The 8,493-nt window shown below is 35.7% G+C and overlaps 1 pseudogene; it reads right to left on the bottom strand.

Annotated features, from left to right (window-relative positions):
- Positions 1–290: 290 nt before the first annotated feature.
- LOC125925813 (heterogeneous nuclear ribonucleoprotein D-like) overlaps positions 291–8,493 on the bottom strand; it is a 170,162-nt pseudogene continuing 161,959 nt past the window's right edge.

Raw genomic sequence — 8,493 nt, 5'->3', positions numbered from 1 at the left:
AAACTAGAAAATGAAGAATAAATTAAACCTAAAGAAAGGAGAAATACAATAATAAAAATGAACATGGAAATTATTAAACAGAAAGCAGAAAAGTAATAGGAAAAATTACAGTAACCAGATGTTGGTTCTTTTATTTTTATTTATTTCACATAAGGAAGCATTTACTTGAGGTTCAACATGAAATCCTACAAATAAAATTCATATAAACACAAATCTATATCCAGTTATAACAGATAGCAAAAGACAACGTATAAACAAAGAAAACTAATTGGTGGCTGTATATATTTGGACACAGTTGTGTCTTGTACAACTGATCTCAGATCAACAGATGACCAATCTTCAATGCTGTCTTACAAGATGGGTTAACTTTAGAAACCCCCTGCCATTTTCTTCAATGTCCTCCTTTAGTATGGATGGTAATTGTCTTGGTGATTGCCATGCCGTCCAGAGGCCTTGCCATATGTGCTCTGTTGGCCACTGTGGTCTGCATATCCCTGTCCATTCATGTCCATAGTTGTCATAGTTATATCCAGTATAAGCATGGCTGCCATAGCCACAATAGATTTGATCACCACCATAGGCACTATTGTAATTTCCATATCCTTGATCATAATAGTTACTAAATCCTTGGTTCCAGTTGTGGTGCTTACCTCATCCATGATGCCTGGTACCACTCCTCCTGCAGGTGCAGCTGAGCTGCCACACCACTTCCTCCTTTTTGTTGTTGTTGCTGCCTATATACCTCTTTGGGTTGTGCAACTTTGATCCACTTCCCAGAACCAATTTGATGGTCTCTGCTTTCTAATGATGTCTTTACTGACTCTGTACACGCGATAAAACAAAATCGTCTTGTCTCATGTGTTTTTGTATCCATGGGAATTCAATATTTTCAGTCTCTCTAAAGGCTTCAAAATATTCTTTAAATTGTTCTTCAGAAGTATCTGGGCTCAATCCACTCACAAAGACCCTGATGGGGGGTTCTTTTCCTTTTAAAGCTTTGGCCTTTTGGATGTCTATCAAACTGGTCTGTCGTCCAGTTTGTGTTCCTTCAGTGCCAAAACCTTATCAATGCTAGCAGCATCTTTGAAAAGCACATATCCAAATCTTCTTGATCTTCCAGTCACTGGGTCTGTTTTAATTGTACAGCCTACAACATCCTCAGATTGGGGAAAGATAGATCTTTCTTGCTTCTATCCCAGTTCAAGCCTCCAATAAACATTTTACTGTCATCCTGCTGATTTTTGCACGTTGATTTTGTTTTTCTCTATGTTGCTATACTTTTTCATGTCCTGCACTGAGGCGGCACTGTCAGGGTGCTGGTGTGCAGTCCCAGTGGCATCAGCAGCGGGGGTAGAGCCTGGGATGCTGCTGGCTCTAAAATAGCGGAAGAGAAAAGTTGGTTCTTTCAGAGGATCAGTAATATTGACAGATCTCTGGCGAGACTGATGAGAAAAAGAAAACACGCATGACAAATACGAGAAATGAGAAGGTTACATCACTACAGGTTGTACAGAGAGTAAAATGTTAATAAGGGGGCTATAATTAGCAATTTTATGACAGTAAGTCCAACAACATAGAAAATAGGCAAATCTAAAAGCCATTCCTAATAACTCTTAACAAATAGAAATACAAGGGAACTTCCTTAACGGAAGTTTGACAAAGGGCTTCTGTGAAAAACTTAATGCTAATGTCATGTGTAATGATTAAGACTAAATACTTTAAAGGTCAGGGAAAAAGGAAGAATGTCTGCTTTCATCGCTTGTATTTCATACTGAATTGGAAGGGCTAGCAAATGCAGTAAGAAAAAAATAAAAATAAAAGCATTCTGGCTAAGAATAAAGTAAGAAGTAAAATAGTTTTTATTTACAGAATACACCCTTGGCTAAGTAAAAACTTCAATGGAATTTAACAACAACAAAAAAAGTACTAGAACTTGTAGTTGAGAATATGGTTTCTAGATTTAAAAACAATATACTTAACAATAAGTACCCTCAAAATTTAAAATAAACTATTTACAATAGAAAGAAAGTGTGGTAAGTTGATTTCAAATATTATTTGGAAATTCAGATATCCTAATGTAGGCAAAAAGACTTTGCAAACAAAAATTTTGAGAATACACAATGTCTGATTTTAAGACTCGTTATAAACCTCTATATCCCATGTCAATATGGAACTAACATAAAGATAGATAATAAGATTAACAGATGAATGAAAGAAAGCAGACAGTTCAGAGATATGTGTGTATATATGTATATGTTTATATACAGAGGGAGAGATAATGTACATAGAGAAAGAATATATAGGAAGAATAATCTTTTAAAACAAAAGTGTTGGGACATTTATATATCAGTATGCATAAAAAGAGTCTTAAATGCATACATTGAACAGTGTAATAAAAATAACTCAAAATGTATCATCAACATGAAAATAAGCTACACATTTTTAGATTTCTAAAAATAAAAATTAGAGAAAAACTATGTATCCTATGTGTATGCCAAAGTATGATTTATCATATATATAAATATATACATATATATATATTGAACTTATTAAAAAATAAGAATGTCTTTAAAAAGATACTATTAAGGGAATTAAAAGATAAAGACTGGGAGAAAATATTTGAAAATCACATATCTGAAAAAAAGACTTCTATACAAAATTATAATTCTCAAAGCTCAATAATAAAAAATGGTATATCAATAAAAAAATGAACAAAATATTTCTAGCAGATAACTCACCAAAGAAAATCACAGATGGCAAACAAGTCCATGAAAAGTGTTCAAAATCATTAGTCATTAGGGGAATGTAAATTAAAACTACAATATAATACCACTACCTACACATTTGAGTAGTAAAAATAGAAAAATTGGGGTGCCTGGGTGGCTCAGTCAGTTGAACAAACTGACTTCGGCTCAGGTCATGATCTCACAGTTTGTGAGTTCAAGCCCCATGTCAGGCTCTATGCTGACAGCTCAGAGCTTGGAGCCTGCTTCGGATTCTGTGTCTTCCTCTCTCTCTGCCCCTTCCCTGCTCGCACTCTGTCTGTCTCTCTCTGTCAAAAATAAATAAACATTAAAAATTATTTTTTTAAATGGACACAAAAAAAAAACCTGATCATACCAACCATTTGCAATGATATGCAGGAACTGAAACTTTTATATCCTGTGGGTAGGAATGTAAAATGGTACAAGTTTTCTCATTTAGGAAAAAAGTTTAGAAGTTTGAAAAAAATTAATGTAAAATATAGATAGATCTACCATCATCTGTGTATTTCTAGGTATTTATCCAAACCAAATAAAAACATATGTCCCAATACACAGACTTGTGCATTACCATTCTAGTATCTTTGTAATAGTAAAACCTTAAAATAACCCAAATGTCCAAAAAAAGTTGAACGCATCAACAAACTATGATATAGCTATACATTGGAATACTACTTAGCAACAAAAAATAATTATTTACTAGTACAAAACACATTATGGGTGAATCTCAAAATAATTATTGTGAAAGAATCCTGACAAAAATCATACTCTGTGTTTGAATTCATATTAAATTAAATCAAATAGGGGCGCCTGGGTGGCTCAGTCGGTTAAGCGTCCGACTTCAGCTCAGGTCAGGATCTCGTGGTCCGTGAGTTTGAGCCCCGCGTTGGGCTCTGGGCTGATGGCTCAGAGCCTGGAGCCTGTTTCAGATTCTGTGTCTCCCTCTCTCTGACCCTCCCCTGTTCATGCTCTGTCTCTCTCTGTCTCAAAAATAAATAAACGTTAAAAAAAAATTAAAAAAAATAAATTAAATCAAATATATGATAAGAAATGAAAACAGATTAGTGGTTGCCTGGAAACAGGGTTTAGATGGGGAAGGGCTGGAAGGAGGAATTAAATATGCAGGAGGAACCTTTCAGCATTGATGGGTATGTTTAGTAATGGATAATGATTTCATGGATATGCCAAAGTTATAAAATTGAACAGTTTAAATAAATGCAGGTTAGTTTTGCAGATCATAAAAACACATTCTGGTTCACTTTCAGAAAAATAGAGTCATATTTTCTCATGTCACATGTACCAACTCAAGAAAAATATTATTTGTAACACAATCTCAGTCACGTACTTAATCTTACAAAGCTTCACAAGTTCTTAATCATAAGCATCTGTGTACAGGTATTTAGGTAGATAGTGTAGCTGATGTGATATGTTTATTAAGCCCTATGAGCAATGTTAACAACAATTATACTCCTCAAGCTAATAGAACATTCATGTTTGATGTTTAAATAATTTCATTATCAAGATGAATAATAGGATTGACTTTGACAACTTTGTTAATTACTGATTTTGACAGGAAGCCAACACTAATTAGAATTTCATTTTTATAAAATGAATACACTGTTTGTAATCAGCCAAACATCCCTCAATTAAGTCAGAGCTCTAATATTGCCCAAGTTGTCATTTTAATTACTCCCTAATATATGTAGAAAAATAAGTATTTATGTTAATGGTAAAATATTACTTTATAAACAGACTAATTCATATGTGAATTTTTGGTAGTCTACTGCCATTTTGCTACATGTGATAGAGACATAAAAAGTATGTTTATCGCTTCAGTTATATTTAAAAACTATAAGTTTCTAAGGATTAACCTTTTATAATTATTTTAGAAATAAAAATGTTTTACTTTCCTATGGGAATGGTAACATTGCAATAACTGCAACAAAACCCAAAAGTTTTCTTTGGGGTTCCTCAAGTTTGACCTGCAGGGCACAGGTTGATAGTATGTCCAAAGTGCACCCCAGCCAACTGGTAGACCATATGGTTTCTTCCTAGTTCACTTGGAATTGTTGAGTCTCATCTGTTTTTGGAGAAACTTCTCGAAGAAAGTCATTCTAGTCTGTCCTGTCTGTTCATGCGAATAGCAAGGTGACATTTCCACTCCATGAAATGACTGAGAATGAAAGTAGTCCCACTTGGGGGGTCCACAACGTGGTAAGTGCCCCTTTCTTTCCAGAAGTACCTTGTGTATCATTTTGTGTATCATTGAGATTGTATTTCTTGTATGGGGAACTAGGCATTAAATTTCATCCTCCTGAAAAAATAGTGATTTGCACCTTAGGGTCAGTCATAAGAATCCTTCAAGTATTTAAAATCATGGAAGACATCCAGACAGGTCAGGCTCAATTGGTTGAATTGTCTTACTTTTTGTCCAAGGTGGAGTCTGGGAGATCTTTAATACAGCCTGCTGTTTCTGAATTGATGTTTCGGACCAAGTAGAAAGGTCAATACAGACACTTAGGGAGAATGCCACCTGGCTTTCTAAGCTAAATGCTGATGGTTTATAGGGTTTATTCAGCTGAGAGTGTGGGCTACAAGGTTGAATCAATAGTACAAGTTGTTATCATTTTGCTGTTAAGGTCGTATTGGTAGTAGCTTTAGTTAAATGCCAAATAAAACATTTCAAACTGATTTGGTTTTGGCCCTGTCAGTCAAATCAGAATCAGAGTGGCAGACAGTATACATGTATGGGGAAATTCTAGTGATTTGATATAGAAATGAGGGTTGGTTATTATTAGGAGATAATTCTCCCTAGATCTGTTTCATACTTGAATGACTTCTATTAAGTTGTGTTGTTTGAACTATCTTTTCAAGGATGTTTATACAGCAAACATCATTGGAAGACAGAGATAGTATCTCACTCCAGGGGAGAGGGCATAAGGATTTCTTTACTGTATAATTTGTCTTTCCATGGCAATAGTTAGGCCGGCTTGCAAACACCCCAGTTTAAGAGATTGGAGCTTTCTAAGCTTGAGGTTCCTCAGATATAATCCAAAACCTCTACATTCAGGACATCAGATGGGCCTTTTCATATTGCCTGGGGGGATGGTAGGTGGAAGGAACTGATGGTAACAGGAAGGTTAAGGTATCTATTGTGCCTTGAGTAACAGAGTTCTTTGTCTCTGACTCAGAAGTCTAATGTTTCTTGCTAACATCTATGAAACTGTGTCAGGATAACTCCTTGTTTTATAAGCAAGGTAAAAATCTCAGACATTTCACAGTTCTTGCCTCCCTTCCCTCATTTTGTAACCAAAGCATTAATTTCTGAGAATCAGATTGGTGATTCCTTGAACAAAGAGAAAAAAGTGATTGGGGCAGCAGTTATGGCTTTTTATGTTTTTTTGCACAGTTGTTATACTACTTCATGGAAGCTTTATTTTGTAGGGACCAGAGTCTTTATATTGTCAAAGCCAAAATTCTTTGAAAAGTTTGGGGGTCCCATTTTGTGAGTAAAGTCATTCTAGTAAATAGCCGTAAGTCCTTGGGGGGAGAATTGAGGGATGCATTGCAGTGTATAATTGCCATAATTTTGTCTGTTCCTTCTCCTGGACTCCTGGTTACTTCTTTAGTCAGTTTAAGTTGTGAAAACTGGTTCAGATCTGAATTGGCATAGTTTGTGACTTTAAACCAAGGTAGCTATGAATTGCCCAGGCTCTTTTCTTTTGTGTAGATTAAACAGTACCTTTTTTGGTTACTTATATGTTTTATCTCAAGGGAATTCATGGTCTCTTGACCATCCCCAAGGATTTCTAAGGATTCGTTCACCTGTTTGCTACTCAGATATTGATATTCTTTATAATAATTGCAAACAATTTGCCTCTGATAGTTAAACATCATTATTGTCTCCTTTATGTCATGCCCTGTGCTGCTCAAATGGTCAAATTTATGATAATGTATCCTACCATCAGCTCTGACATACCAAGAACATCTACCACTTTTTTCCTAATAATGCCAGTACCCTACTCACCGAAAGTGTCTGTAAGGCACTTTCCTAAAATTATAGTCAATTGGTAGGTTGATGTTGTTAATCTCTAAACCCAGGAGGTTGCTACCATATTGATAACATTTGCCAACTCCGTGTTCTGACCTTTTGTTCAAATTCTTACCAGATCCACTCCTCCCCCATCAGTATATGTGGACTAAGTCCTCCAGATCACTGAAGAGATAGTATCATTCCTCCTTTAGCTGACATTGCCCTTTCTTTGTCAGGTTGTGTAGTGACCATCCTAATTGTTGATCTTATGGCTAGGAGGTGAGGCAGAGTCAAACCTGAGTGAAGCATGTTGTCTTGAAAGATAAAGAAGTAGGCTACTTCTGAAGGTCCTGTGAATGAAGGAAGCCTAGGATTTCAAGGGTTTTTTTTTAGTGCATATACTTGGCTTTCTCAAACTCATGTATCAGTCTCCTAGTCCTCCCAGATCAGGATGCTTACATTTTCATAGTGGACTTGGTGGGTTTGACAATTAATATCATTATTCAGCTTAATATTCAGCTCCATTGTTGTCCAAGTAGCTTTGTGATAGAGAGTGCCAATCTTATGTTTGCCTATAAGTAAAAAAACACAACCCAAAGTGGGGACAATGTGGGAGTGGGAGCTTTACCTATATACTAGTGGGAATTACAGGAGATAGAGTTTGAGTTTAGACCCCTGAGGGAGGGGCCTGGTAATAAGAGTCTAAGATCAAATAGAGTTATAGCAAATAAACTTGGTTCCTTGCCAGAATTTGTTGATATCAGATTTAGGGAGGTCGGAGGGGAGGTTATTCAGATGTGGCCAGTAACTGGAGGAAGAAGGAGAAACTTCAGTGTTAACTGAGGGGAACAGTCAACTTGTCTGACACAAAGAAACACATTCTAGTAATTTTGCTGTAAAGTGAAGAGAAAGAGTAAGACAGAACTAGAGCACAGGTCTGTTACCAAATATTGGACTAGGAAGAACAAAGCAGATACCCTTCCTTTTCTGACTCTAATCTCCTCTTCTTCTTCCTTTGTGACCTGCAGGTATAGCTTCACCCTTTCCTTCTCTTTTAGCTTCCTCATTTCTATAGTGCTCTTTGAGGGATAAAACATGTAGCCCACAAGGTACACAGGAATAAGAAAAGGGATGGAGGTATTCTGCAGAAACTGGCTGAACCATATTGGGCAGGTAAAAGGGATTACAAGCCACTATCTCTAATCCCTATGCTTTTGCAAATACAAAATTCTTTTATCCAGATGGTATCTTGTTGATCAGGGAGGGAAAGATTGGGCATCTAGTAGTTAGTTCCACATTTGTGAACAATTGAGAAGGAGACCAACGTTAATATGTTAATCTTAATATATTAACAAGGAAGAATCTATCTCAGGATCAGGGAGAATGATGACTATGAATCTTTTTATTGAAACATATTATCAGTGGAAGAAAGTAGATACAAACCACAGAAGAAAATATGTGAGAGAAGGCGGGAAACTATAAAGGAGCAGTAACTTAATTTATTATTCATTTATTAGCCAATTTGAGAGAATTAAATGGAACCAATCCATTATTTCATCAACAATAGGATGCTGATAATGGTGCTTTAAGTTAAAAGAAATGTATGTTTAAACAATATTAGCAATTAAAATAAACAAAATGTTCATATAAAGCCAATATAGTTAAAAGTATATTTCCTTTATTCCTTTATTGACTTTC

The sequence above is a fragment of the Panthera uncia genome, chromosome F1 (genome assembly GCF_023721935.1).
Source record: "Panthera uncia isolate 11264 chromosome F1, Puncia_PCG_1.0, whole genome shotgun sequence".
In the NCBI taxonomy this organism is placed as follows: domain Eukaryota; kingdom Metazoa; phylum Chordata; class Mammalia; order Carnivora; family Felidae; genus Panthera; species Panthera uncia.
Note: the sequence above shows the minus strand (reverse complement) of the source record. Positions and strands in the feature narration are given on the sequence as shown.